Consider the following 15,606-nt stretch of genomic DNA (forward strand, 5'->3'; position numbering starts at 1 on the left):
TGAACTGTTACTGATAAATTGCCAGAGGCACAGTGTAGATGAGTTTGAGAGTTAGAGACTTCACGGGGACCCAGTTGCAGGAGGATCCCCACACTTTTGTGAGTTTTACCTCCAAGAGCCCTACTAGGTTATCATTGTTAAAATCACAAAAATATCCCCTTGTGCTTCCAGGTGATGGAGGGGGAAAGTAGCCAATTTAAAATATGTCCAGAACATTCTGTTCTTAACAAGGCCTGCCCTCAAGAGAAACTACTTTATCAGAGCTCAACCAACTGGGATTTTATTAGAGCCCAACCAATTTGTGGGAAGAGAAATACCCAAATTCGGCTCCCTCTAGCCTTTCACGTGGGGGGGAGGAAATGTCCAACCATAGCCCCCTCAATCCTTCCTGGTTCACCTAACAGGGAAAACAAAACAAAATAAAACTGAGAAGAATTTGAGGAGCCAGGTACATAGGCTCACTAAAAAATTGAGACCAAATCATAAGACCATAGAATGCTTTCCCTCCCACCAAACCTTACCACATCAATAGGGCTCCTACATAATAACAGGGGAATATAACTTAAAGAACTGCACATCTCAGACGTTATTTAAGAAAAATAGCAGAGTAGGCAAAAGCAAGGATACCAAAGGAAATTGTAGCCCCCAACACCTGCAGGTACAGCAAATAGTAAACACAAACTAACTTCTAGACAGATAAACATAAAACCTCACAATAAAGCTATTTATTCAGTTCCTTTTACCAAGTACATCATGTCCAACTTTTAACAAAAAATTATAAGGCATATTAAAAGACAAAATAAAATTTGAAAACATAGAGCGAGCATCAGAAGAGGATTCAAATATGGCAGAGATATTAGAATTATCAGACTGGGAACTTAAAACAACTATAATTAATATGCTAAAGAATCTAGTAGAAAAAGTGTACAATGTGCAAGAATAGGTGGACCATGTAAATAGAGATGGAAACCCTAAGAAAGAACTGAAAGAAAATGCTAGAAATCAAGAACACTGTATCAGAAATGAAAAATGCCTTTGGTAAACTCATTAATATACTGAACAAACAGCTGAAGAAAGAATAAGTGGACTTGAAGAAATGTCAATAGAAATCTCCAAAACTGAAATGCAAAGAAAAAAATTACAAAAAGAGACAGAATATAATATCCAAGAACTGTGGGGCAATTACAAAAGGTATAACATATATGTAATGGGGAATACCAGGAGAAGAGAGAAAGAACCAGAAGAAATATTTGAAGCAATAATGACTGATAATTTCCCAAAATTAATGATAGACAACAAACCACGATCCAGAAAACTCAGAGAACACCAAGCAGAATATATACCAAAAGATCTATACCTAGGGCTCAGCATGGTGGCTCATGCCTGTAATCCTAGCACTTTGGAAGGCTGAGGCGGGCAGATTGCCTAAGCTCAGGAATTACAGACCAGCTTGGGCAACATGGTGAAACCCCATATCTACTAAAATACAATAAATTAGCTAGGCATGGTGGGGCATGCCTGCAATCCCAGCTACTCAGGAGGCTGAAGCACAAGAATTGCTTGAACCCAGGGGGTGGAGGTTGCAGTGAGCCAGAATCATGCCACTGCACTCCAGCCTGGGAAGATCTACACCTAGGCATACCTACCATATTCAAATTTCAGAAAATCAAAGACAAAGAGAAAATCTTGAAAGCCAGAGGGAAAAGTCATGTTACCTATAGAGAAGCATGGATAAGAATTACACTGCACTTCTCAGAAAACATGCAAGCAAAAAGACAGTGAAGTGAAATATTTAAAGTATTGAAAGAAAAAACCACCAACCCAGAATTCTGTATCCGGCTAAGTTATGCTTCTTGTGAAGGAGAAATAAAGATTTTCTCAGACAAACAAAAATTGAGAAAATTTGTCACTTACAGTAGACCTACTTTCCAAGAAATATTGGCTAGGCACGGTGGCTCATGCCTATAATCCCAGCACTTTGGGAGGCTGAGGCGGGTGATCACTTGAGGTCAGGAGTTTGAGACCAGCCTGGCCAACATGGTGAAACCCTGTCTCTACTAAAATACAAAAATTAGCTGGGCATGGTGGTGTGTGCCTGTAATCCCAGCTACTTGGGAGGCTGAGGCAGGAGAATCACTTGAATCCACAAGGCGGAGGTTGCAGTGAGCCGAGATTGTGCCACTGCACTCCAGCCTGGGTGACAATTAGACTTCGTCTCAAAAATAAAAATAAAAAAAAATATTAGAAGAAATTCTCCAGAAAATGATATAGATCAGTGTTGTGGGCTAAACTGTTTTTTTTTGTTTGTTTGTTTTTTGTTTTTTTTTCAAAATTCTTTGTAGGGCCTTTAAAGTGGTAATGAAGTTAAAATTGGGTCATTAGTTTGGACCCTAATGGATTGTGACAAGTAGTCTTATAAGAAGAAGAAATTAAGATATAGACAGAGATCCCAAGCACGTGCACACTTAAATCAAGGGATGACCATGTAAAGACACAGGGAGAAAGCTACCATCTACGAGCCAAGGAGAGAGAAATCAAACCTGCTAACACTCTGATCATGGACTTTTAGCTCCCAGAAGTGTGAGAAAATAAATTCTGGTTGCTTAAGCCATTCAGTATGTGGTATTTTGTTTTAACAGCCCTAGCAAACTGCCAGAAACTCAGATCTACATAAAGAAAGGAAATGCAAATCAAAACCACAATGAGATACCATCTCACACCAGTTAGAATGGCGATCATTAAAAAGTCAGGAAACAACAGGTGCTGGAGAGGATGTGGAGAAATAGGAACACTTTTACACTGTTGGTGGGACTGTAAACTAGTTCATTCATTGTGGAAGTCAGTGTGGCGATTCCTCAGGGATCTAGAATTAGAAATACCATTTGACCCAGCCATCCCATTACTGGGTATATACCCAAAGGACTATAAATCATGCTGCTATAAAGACACATGCACACGTATGTTTATTGCGGCACTATTCACAATAGCAAAGACTTGGAACGAACCCAAATGTCCAACAATGATAGACTGGATTAAGAAAATGTGGCACGTATACACCATGGAATACTATGCAGCCATAAAAAATGATGAGTTCATGTCCTTTGTAGGGACATGGATGAAACTGGAAACCATCATTCTCAGTAAACTATCGCAAAGACAAAAAACCAAACACTGCATGTTCTCACTCATAGGTGAGAACTGAACAATGAGAACAGATGGACACAGGAAGGGGAACATCACACTCCGGGGACTGTTGTGGGCTGTGGGGAGGGGGGAGGGACAGCATTAGGAGATATACCTAGTGCTAAATGACGTGTTAATGGGTGCAGCACACCAACATGGCACATGGATACATAGGTAACAAACCTGCACATTGTGCACATGTACCCTAAAACTTAAAGTATAATAATAACAATAATAATAATAAAAAGAAAAGTCAAAAAAAAGGAAAAGCATTAGAGAAGGAATAAATGAAGTTAAAACACAATCTTTTATCTTTATTTTTCTTAATTGATCCAACATATGCTTGTTCAAAATAATAATAGCAGCAATATATTTAGTGATTATAGTTTGTGGATAAGTGAAATGAATGACAGCAATGTTACAAGTGGTGGGAGGGATAAATTGGGAATACTCTGTTGCTATATATTTGCACTACCCATGAAGTGGTATAGTTTTTTGAAAGAGGATGTAAACTAGTTGTAAATATAAGGGAAGGAGGTACAAACAGGTGGAGCACAGAGGATTTTTAGGACAGTAAAACTATTCTGTATGATTCTATAATGATGGATATATGCAACTATATATTTGTCCAAACTCATAGAACATACAACATCTAGAGTGAACCCTAATGGAAACTATAGACTTTGGTTGATAATGATGTCAATGTTGATTTGTTGATTGTAACAATGTACCACCCTGCTGTGGGATATTGATAGTGGAGACTGCATGTGTATGGGAGGGAGTATATGAGAACTCTCTGTACTTTTCTCTCAATTTTGCTGTGAACATAAAACTGCTCTAAAAAAAAAATAAAATTTATATTTTAAAAACCATTGCCTAATCCAAAGTCAAGAAAATTTACCTCTGTTTTCTTCTAAGAGTTTTAACTCCTAAATTCAATCTCGAATCCATTTTGAGTTCACTTTTATATAAGGTAGGAGTCTAACTTCCTCATTTTGCATGTGAATATCTTGTTGTCCCAGTACCATTTGTTGAACTATTTCCCCCAATGAATTGTCATTCACTCTTGTCAAAAATTAAATGACCATAAATGTATGGGTTTATTTCTGGACTCTTGACTCTATTCCATTGTCTATATATCTATCCTTATGGCAGTATAATACTGTCTTGATTACTGTAGTTGTGTAGTAAGTTTAGAAATGGAAGGTGCGATAATTGTGTTGAATCTATAAATCAATTTGAGGAGTGCAGCCATCTTAATAATATTAAATCTAGGCTGGGCGTGGTGGCTCACGCCTGTAATCCGAGCACTTTGGGAGGCCGAGGCGGGTGGATCACCTGAGGTCGGGAGTTCATGACCAGCCTGACCAACATGGAGAAACCCCATCTCTACTAAAAATACAAAATTTGCTGGGCATGGTGGCGCATGCCTGTAATCCCAGCTACTTGGGAAGCTGAGACAGGAGAATCACTTGAACCCAGGAGGCAGAGGTTGTGGTGAGCCGAGATTGCGTCACTGCACTCCAGCCTGGGCAACAAGAACAAAACTCTGTCTCACACACACAAAAAAGTATATAATAATAATAATAATAATAATAATCTTAAATCTTTTGATCCATAAACATGGGATGTTTTTGTTAAATTCATTTCTAGGTATTTTATACTTTTTGATGCTATTGCAAATTAAACTGTTTTCTCAATTTCATTTTTGAATTGTTCATTGGTACTCTATAGAAATACAACTGAATTTTGTATATTGATCTTGTATATTCCATACTGATGAATTTATTGGTTTTAAATTTTTTAGTGGATTCTTTAGGATTTTCTAAATATAAGATCATGTCACCTGCAAGTTTTACTTCATTTATTTATTTACTTATTTACTTGTTTGTTTATTGTTATTTTTAGAGATGCTGGAGTGAGTGGCATGATCCTCACTCACTGCAGCCTTGAACTCCTGGACTCAAGTAATCCTTCTGTCTCAGCCTCCCAAGTAGCTGGGACTATGGGCCACACCAGCATGCTTGGCTACTTAAAAAAAAATTTATTTGGTTTTGCCCACTTCTAAAAAAAATTTTTTTAGAGATGGGGATCTCACTATGTTGCTAAGGCTGGTCTCTAACTCCTGGCCTCAAGCAATCCTCTCTCCTCAGCCTCCCAAAGTGCTAAGATTACAGGTATTAACCACCAAGCTTGGCTCACTTCTTCTTTTCTGATCTCAATGATTTATTTATTTGTCTTGCTTAGTTGCCTTGGTTAGAATCCCCAGTAATGTCGAATAAAAGTTTCAAGAGCAGACATCCTTATCTTGTTCCTGATATTAAGGGGGAAAGCATTCAGTTTTCTCCATTAAGTATGATGTAAACTGTGTGGTTTTCATAGATGCATTTTATCAGCTTGAGGAAGTTTCCTTTTAGTTCTAGTTTATTGTTTTTTCATAAAAAGATACTAGATTTTGTCAAATGTTTATTCCGCATCTATGGAAATAATCATGTAGTTTTAATCTTTATTCTTTTGATGTGGTGTATTACATTAATTGATTACTGAATTAAATTATTTCAAGCTTGCATTCCTGGAATAAATCTCACTTGGTCATAGGATATAATCTTTTTTATGTTGCTGGATTCAATTTCCTAGTATTTGTTGAAGATTTTTGTGTCTAAATTTATAAGAGATATTGGTCTATAGTTTTCTTGTGTTATCTTTGCCTGATTTTGGGATCAGAGTAATACTGTCCTCTTAGAATGAGTCAGGAAATGTTTCCTTCTTTTCTGTGTTTTGGCAGAGTTTGACAAGGATTGATATTAATTCTTCTTTAACTATACGTAGAATTCACCAGTGAAACCATCTGGTCCTGGGCTTTTCTTTGAGGGAAGGTTCTAACTTCTTAATTCAGTCTCTTCACTTGTTATAGGCCTATTCTGCTTATCTATTTCTTCTTGAGTCTGTTTCAGTAGTTTGTGTCTTTCAAGGACTTTGTCCACCTCATCTGTCTATTTTTTTGTCATATAGTTATTCACAGTAATAATCATTTTTGTGTCTTTAAGGATGGTAATAATTTGACTCTTTGTTTGTTTTAATCATAATAGCTAAATGTCAACTTTTGTTGAAGTTTTGAAAGAACTCTTTTGGTTACTAATTGCATAGCTTACCTTTTCCATCCTGTTACTTTCAATATATTTGTGTTTTTGAATCTAAACTGTGTTTCTTGTAGAAGGCATGTGTGATTGTTTTGTAAAAATCTATTCTGCTAATATCTGTTTCTTGATTGGTATATTTAGTCCATTTACATTTTATGTAGTTACTGATAAAGTAGGATTTATGTGTCTCATTTTGCTATTTATATTCTATGACTTAAGTATCTTTTGTTCTTCCATTTATCAATTATGATCTTTCTTCATCCTAGGTATTTTCTAGTGTACCATGCAAATTCCTTTGTTCTTTCTTTTACCATACTTTTAAATTTTTTAGTGATTGCTCTGGAGATGACAATTAGCATCTGTTTTTGTTTCCCCCAATGTAATATCTTGCAAAACTGTAGTATGATATCACAACCAGGCTGTTAACAGCGATACAGTAAAAAAGCTGAACATTTCCATCACCCCATAGATCTCTCATGTTGCCCTTTTATAGCCACACCCTCTCCCTTCTACCTGTACGCCCTCCTTAATCCCTGGAAATACTATGTTCTATTAAATAAAAAATGTGGGCCAGCTCATAGACATTTTCTTTGGCTGCTTTTTACCCTGTGTATTTTGCACACTTTGCTGTTTATTTGCATATCTAGTAATTTTTTTTTTGTTGAAAACTGGGTATTTTAGAGAATACATTGTAACAACTCCAGTATTTGGCCCATCTCTCCCCAAGGTTTTCTTGTAATTGTATAGATTCTCTATTCCCTGCCACTGAGTTCTCCTGAATGTGTGTGTGTGTGTGTGTGTGTGTGTGTGTTTTCTTGTTTTTGTTTTTAAGCATGGGTTTCTGGTGGTCCCCTCTGGGTCACTATAATTTAGTGATCAGCTAAAGACCATCAGATTTCCTAAAATGCTTTTCTATTATTTTTCAAGGATATCTTTGAAGGCCCACCTTCAAACTTTAAGCAGTTCGTAAGACAGCCTTACCTTTTACTTTTTACTTCTGTAGGACCTCAAAGTCAGCTGGAGTGATTGGCTGGGGCCTTCTTCCTTCCCTATCTTCTGTGAGCATGTGTAGCAACTTATTCACGCATGCAGCCTTTTAGATTCCCCAGGAATGTATGAGAGCTTTTCAAAGTTCCCTATGCTTTTCTACTTCTCCAGGGTTTCCTGTTAAGTTCCTAGCCAGACTCTTGTTTGTCCCATCTGAAAGCACAGCCTTAGGTGGCTGTGATGTTGCCAGAAGACCCAGTAGTGCTTCAATAGGGTCCTGGAGGCCCACTGCCCCTGCTCTGCCCCACCCCTCAACTCTCAGTTAAATCAAATAGCTACAACACCCTGGGAATAGAGATTTTCCAGGTAGCTGCAGGTTGGAACAAAGTATTGACTGTGCTGTGGGATGTTGATTACTCAGGTACAAGTGATATATCTGGATTAAAAATATCTCTAGAACATATCTCATTTTCATCAATAAGACTGCCAACAATAGTTATCAAAACCACGTTCAGTAAATCCAGAAACATCAGAAACAATCCATTTGGCACACAGCACATTTGCACATACAATCATTTCAGACTTCAGATTCTCAAACATCTTCATAGTTTAAGAGAATCATTTCATTAAATAAGTTTTAAAATAATATCTGATTTTTGGTGTGCGAATATTATATAAGAATGAACAAAAGAATGAAAGTGAGCTATTTTTGAGGAATGTGGGTGATGGTTACATTCAATTAACACAAATAATAAGTGATAAGGTAATTTCCTAACTTACTAATATAAGAGTATAATATGAATGGATATGATAGGGCATAACCATAAAAGAGAAAAACATATTTGAAAAATAATTCAAATCATCTGGTCTCCACTACCAAAATAAAATTATGCTCACTCTCTTGTCTAAATTTCTCATCAGTCAAGACAATGGAACAAAACCTTGTTACAAAATACTTATTACATTTCCAACTGGGAAAAGTAAATTTTAAAGAATAAAATATACATCCCTGCCAGAACTTTTCAGTGTTCCCATACTGCCAATTTTACCTTCCTTGGAAGAAAGATAAGCTCAATTTTTTCCCCATAGAGAAGTATTAATTGTAAGGTGTAATTCACCAGCCCACAAAGAAATAATACTTAACTATGTTCTTCCTGTGAGCCCTCCATTAACTATATGCTTATAAATGGCATTTCCTCTGAATATACATTGAAACTCACCTTATAAAATCCATAGCAGGGCAGCATTTCTTGTTCCTAAGGGACTATGATACCACAGTATTTCATGATGCTAAAATAGGAATACTATAGTTTAAATTTCATATGCCTCGCTGTCATCGGACAATTTAAACAATGAAATGGGAAAATGTTCAACATCTAATTACATTAATGAATGGTGGAATAATGCATGATCCTGCACTTTCTTATAAAGGACTAATTTTAAAGTAGTATCTACATTAATAATATTTCCTTATCATCATTATGATTATTGTTGTTAGTTAATACTTAGGAAGCTACTACATCATGCCAGGCACTATTCTAAGTGGTTTATGTGAATTAACTCATTTAACCCACTAACCCCTAACCCCATGAGTTAGGTATTATTTCCCCATTTTGCACAAAAATAAACTAAAGCACAGAGAAGTTAAGTAACTTTCTCAAAATCGTAGAATTTCTAAAAAGGCAGAAGTTGAATTTGATATCCAAGTGGTCTCATTGCACTGTTTACGTCCTTAACCACTGCACTCTATTACACTGAGAAAACATTTTTAAAAATCTTAACTACACTTAGTTACCTGAGATTTGTTTTTTAAAGTGATGTTATTCACAGCACTTGAAGAACATACCTCGTCTTACCCATAGAATGAATATTTGCTGAAAGTACTACCATCCTCTGATGGAATTGTTTACATTACTACTATAACTTTCAATCTGCTTGGTTTAGGGATGTGCAATAGGAGTTTACATTGAGTTGGAAATCCGATCCTTATTTTACAAGACTAATCTTTGGGTCATGTCTTTGTCTCCAATGTATATTCAATCCTGATTAGGCTTAAATGAGCAGATTAAAAACACACAAAGAGATAAGACTGGCTTACTTTAACAATGCAAGTTTTAACGTATAACATGGAAGCATAACGTGTCCAAATATTTATGCTGCCATACTAAATGCCTTTTCAGCTTTGGCTTTGATACTTATGGTTTAATGCCGAGCATACGAAAATATTACATTTGGGAATAGTTCATCTTTAATAGCATACCATACTATTTTTTTAATCAATATGAGAAATGGGCCTTATTAATTGTATTTATCTATAGCATAGCAATACTTCATATATCTTCATTATCACGTGAGGATAGTTATGCATGCACAGCCTTATCTTAAATTTCAGAACAAACATAAACTTACCCTTGATTCAGCAATATTAAAGAGACTGGTTGATCTATTCTACACTGTAAGTAGCTGAAAGAACATTATTTCATATTCCAGATGGTATTTAAAGATAAACTTATCTCCATGCTTACAAAAATTTTTAAAAGCCTTTCATAAACCCTAAACTACCAGATTTAACATCTCAATTTCACTTGTAAAGGTCTAATAGAAAGTGGATTGGATGTTAAGACTGGATCGTGTTTTTAAAAACCATTAGCTTAACATATTCAAAGGGAAAATGTAAGAATCTTTAGTCTAACATAGTATAGAAGAGTACAGAAAATAAGTAAAAAAAGAAAAAAAACAGAGTAACAGCTTACATTTGCGAATGCTTATGATGTAAATTCATTATTTAATTTTACCCTCATAGACCTCATGAGGTATTACTGTCCTCATTGTCTGGATGAGGAAACTTTTAGGGAGCATAAGTTAAAGTTAGAAAGCAGTAGGCTGGGGTTTAAAATGTTCAAATCCAAAACTGAGGCTCAGATCCTTTTGGTTTAATGCCTCCTTAAGAATCAAAACATTTTCAAAAGAAAACATAATTCCTTATTTTCAAATAAAACTATGTAGAACTGGGAATACTATTAACAAATCTCCACATTCTAAAATTCTGTGGGTTATCTGAAGAAAATCCGCCCACATTAATTAAATGTGAAATGATGCCTTTCAAAATTTTAACACCAGTTCATCTTAAAACAGAGCTTCGATTATTCTATAAAATATGAGAATGCAATATTTCCCATGATAGAGGCTATAATAGAAAAAACACAGATCCTGAAGATTCGTATTCTAAGAGAAGGCTATTTTAAAAGAAACTTTAAAAATGCAAATATTTCCTCAGCATGTAGAAAGAACAAAGTAATTTTTCCCAGGCTTCCACGTCTGTGGGAGTAGCATTGTTCCTTTGACAGTACATTCACAATGCTAATAGGTGTCACTGCTGTACATCTAGTTTCAAGACAAAAAGTTTCCATATATTCTTCAGTTGAACAATCGATCAAACAATCCATATTTTAAAATTCCAAGGACAACCTCCCTTATGCTGGACTGCCATTTGAATAAAGTGAGCAAAACTACAAGTTTTCCTGGAGGCACTGAGAGCCCCAGGCGTTGAATGATTTGTAGTGATTCGTAAGTGAGCATTTGCTACTTTTTGTAGAAATTAATGGTGCTGTACAACAGAGGTACTTATGGCAGGGAGAAGACAATAGAGCAAGAGGGAACCTCTCTTACGCACCCCCACTCACCCAGTCTTATTTGGGCTGGAATTACATTTGTGCATGGAAATCACTATCCATTGAATAGACAGAGGAGTGGAAACTCAGAATGGAGGAGACATTGGATGAGGTAGCTCAGAAAAATAGTAACAACACGACCTTCCACTTCAAACTCATGGTTATACATTGAAAACAGGAAGAATTTGTGTAATATATGACTATCAATCTATGTAACGTTGTAGTTCTCAGAAAAACTTTACTTAGAGTCTTCCACATTGCAATAAGCCAAAAAATTCTTCACAACCACATATTCATTTTTTGATAAATGAGTACATTACCACAAGAAAGAATTTCCAATTCCAGAAAAAATATTGAAATTGGTCAAAGCTACAAAGTACTAAAAGGAACATTATTAGAACCATATGATCTGACCATATGTTTCTGCAAACATTTGTAACCAAAGCATGAATGGTCCACCTTTGAGTGGGTAGTGGCAGGGAAAATCCCAAGTTATAGTTTTAAGTGTCTTTTATACTTAAGTGTTGAATGAATAGATATTATCATAGAACTTGTTACCCACAGATTTTAAACAGGCAGAAAAGAGAGTTTAAATGAATCCACTGATTTCAAAAATGGGGAAATAACAGATGTGGGTGATTTGAAGTCAGTATTCTGGAATATAAGTAATATGCTTCTCCTTGGCCATATCACTTTTAGGAATGAGTGGAGTTTGTTATAGGATTATTTTTAGATGAGTGCAGGGCTTGGGATAAATCATAATGTAAAGCTTAGTCCCTTCTATTCAACGTTAGAAACAGGTATTAGCATGACAAAAATGAACATGATGAACAGACTTGAAAGTGGTTCGGAAACTGTAAAAGGGCATGAGGCAACCGGAGACATTTATACACAGGAAAAAGGAGTTGGGGTTATGGGCCATTTGTTTGTATGTAAGCACCCATCTCACTGTTTTTTAGGAACAGCTGGTGGAACCCAGTTTCTTTTATCCTGTAAGTTGCCTGCATGCGTTGCTGCTCATCCTATACAAAACTGAGCCTGCCAAAGCATCAATCTGGACTTGTACGCCATGGAAATGTTTTTTGGGGAGTCATTATCGGAAACAGATGAAGCAATGCCTCCTGTATCTAACGTGATGTTTGTTATTTGTACATTTCTTTGTTTTGTACAAGTTAAGTTTGAGATTTTTTTCCTTTGCAGTTCTTTAGAGGAACATATTTTTTAAAGTGATTTATAAGTTAACTTTTCATTTCCAAACTCATTTAAAAATAGTTACCTTATTTACATTTGAAGACTTTAGAAAGTGACAAGGAGGCAATGTAACCATTCAATACATTTACCTTCATTCTTCACTGAAGTCTGATAAACCATTAATGTGGTTTTCAAATAGTTAAGGGCGACATTAAACGGCATTGCCAGTGATAACATAAAATAACATTTCTTCTTAGGATCTGTACTCCGACTCATTTAAGCAGTGGCAAAAGGATTTTGTGCAATTTAACATTCAGCAAGATTTTTTGGATTTTTATCGGCCCTTTTTCTTGGAAAAAGCTTTTATAAATATTTTTAAGAGTAAAATAAGGAGGAAAATACTTAAAAAAGGCATATCACCCATGCCTGTGTCCTGAATAGTATTGCCTAGGTTTCTTCTAGGGTTTTTATGGTTTTAGGTTTTACATTTAAGTCTTTAATTCATATTGAGTTAATTTTTATAGAAGGTATAAGGAAGAGGTCCAGTTTCAGTTTTCTGCATATGGCTAGCCAGTTTTCCCAACACCATTTGTTAAATAAGGAATCTCTTCTCTATTGCTTGTTTTTATCAGGTTTGGCAAAGATCAGATGGGTGTAGATGTGTGGCGTAATTTCTGAGGCCTCTGTTCTGTTCCATTGGTCTATATATCTGTTTTGGTACCAGTACCATGCTGTTTTGGTTACTGTAGCCTTGTAGTATAGTTTGAAGTCAGGTAGCGTGATGCCTCCAGCTTTGTTCTTTTGGCTTAGAATTGTCTTGGCTATACGAGCTCTTTTTTGGTTCCATATGAAATTTAAAGTAGTTTTTTCTAATTCTGTGAAGAAACTCAATGGTAGCTTGATGGGGATAACATTGAATCTATAAATTACTTTGGGCAGTATGGCCATTTTGACAATATTGATTCTTCCTATCCATGAGCATGGAATGTTTTTCCATTTGTTTGTGTCCTCTTTTATTTCCTTGAGCAGTGGTTTGTAGTTCTCCTTGAAGAGGTCCTTCACATCCCTCGTAAGTTGTATTCCTAGGTATTTTATTCTCTTTGTAGCAATTGTGAATGGGAGTTCACTCATGATTTGGCTCTCTGTTTGTCTGTTATTGGTGTATAGGAATGCTTGTGATTTTTGCATATTGATTTTGTATCCTGGGACTTTGCTGAAGTTGCTTATCAGCTTAAGGAGATTTTGGGCTGAGACAATGGGGTTTTCTAAATATACAATCATGTCATCTGCAAACAGAAAAAATTTGACTTCCTGTTTTGCTAATTGAATACCCTTTATTTCTTTCTCTTACCTGATTGCCCTGGCCAGAACTTCCAATACTGTGTTGAATAGGAGTGGTGAGAGAGGGCATCCTTATCTTGTGCCGGTTTTCAAAGGGAATGCTTCCAGCTTTTGCCCTTTCAGTATGATACTGGCTGTGGGTTTGTCGTAAATAGCTCTTATTATTTTGAGATATGTTCCATCAATACCTAGTTTATTGAGAGTTTCTAGCAGGAGGCAGTGTTGAATTATATCGAAGGCCTTTTCTGCATCTATTGAGATAATCGTGGTTTTTGTCATTGGTTCTGTTTGTGTGATGGATTACATTTATTGATTTGCATATGTTGAACCAGCCTTGCTTCCCAGGGATGAAGCCAACTTGATTGTGGTGGATATGCTTTTTAATGTGCTGCTGGATTCAGTTTGCCAGTATTTTATAGAGGATTTTTGCATCGATATTCATCAGGGATATCGGCCTGAAATTTTCTTTTTTTGGTGTTGGTATCAGGATGATGCTGGCCGCATAAAATGAGTTAGGGAGGAGTCCCTCTTTTTCTAGTGTTTGGAATAGTTTCAGAAGGAGTGGTATCAGCTCCTCTTCATGACTGAAACACCAAAAGCAATGGCAGGAAAAGCCAAAATTGACAAACAGGATCCAATTAAACTAAAGCGCTTCTGTACAGCAAAAGAAACTATCACCCGAGTGAACAGGCGACCTACAGAATGGGAGAAAATTTTTGCAGTCTGTCCATTGGACAAAGGGCTAATATCCAGAATCTACAAGAAACTTAAACAAATTTACAAGAAAAAAACAACCCCATCAAAAAGTGGGTGAAGGATATGAACAGACACTTCTCAAAAGAAGACATTTATGTGGCCAATAAACATATGAAAAAAAGCTCATCATCATTGGTTGTTAGAGAAATGCAAATCAGGCTGGGTGTGGTGGCTCATGCCTGTAATCCCAGTACTTTGGGAGGCTGAGGCAGGCAGATCATGAGGTCAGGAGATTGAGACCATCCCGGCTAACACAGTGAAACCCCATCTCTACTAAAAATACAAAAAATTAGCCGGGCGTGGTGGTGGGCGCCTATAGTCCCAGCTACTTGGAAGGCTGAGGCAGGAGAATGGCGTGAACCCAGGATGGGAAGCTTGCAGTGAGCCAAGATCACACCAGTGCACTCCAGCCTGGATGACAGAGCGAGACTCCGTCAAAAAAAAAAAAAAAAAAGAAATGCAAATCAAAACCACAATGAGATACCATCTCACACCAGTTAGAATGGCGATCATTATATATATATATATATATATATATATATATATATATATATATATATATAAATTGCAAGCTTTTTTTTTAAAGAAAAAATTAAAGAAAGTCTGTGAGGATGTTTCCTGTGTTAAATGACTTCCGCTGTTAACTTACAGATCCTCTGCCACAACTATAATTTGTACCTACCAGAATGTGTATACCCAACAAAGCTCTGTTGGGTGCCTTTCTTTTATTACAGCTCTCATCATACTGTACCCTACTGCACAAGCGTTTACTTGTATGCAGATTAGGCTATGAATTCCTGATGAATACGATTCCTTTCTTATTCAACTTTGGTATCCCTAGAACATAGCACAGTTCTTGATGCAAAGCAGACTCTCAAAGTATGTCAGATGAATGAATGGATTAATGAATACCAGCTAATATGGAAAGCTGTTCTTATCCTTAGGAGGTCACAGTGTGCAGGACAGACAGACTTGCACACAATTAATAGCAATATCATACAATACATATTACCTTGGGACATAGGCAGGAAAAATTAATTTTATCCAGGGTGATAATGGGACTAAAAGGCTTTTACAAATAGGCTGACATTTAGGCTAATTAATTAGCTGATGTGAAGTCAAATTCATATTTTAGAATATAATTGTGTTACAATAATTATCTTCACGAGAATCTCAAACAAAATTGCAAAAGTCCAACATTCTTTTTGTAGGTAAAGTTGGCAAAGGAACACCCTGTAGAATAAAAGGAAGAGAAAAGACAATCTATGGCCCACAGTTGATGGAATAAAGGTTTAGTAAACAGGAATGGAGAAAGGATGGGGGATTTAATGTGGTTC

The sequence above is a fragment of the Nomascus leucogenys genome, chromosome 14 (assembly GCF_006542625.1).
Source record: "Nomascus leucogenys isolate Asia chromosome 14, Asia_NLE_v1, whole genome shotgun sequence".
Lineage (NCBI taxonomy): Eukaryota > Metazoa > Chordata > Mammalia > Primates > Hylobatidae > Nomascus > Nomascus leucogenys.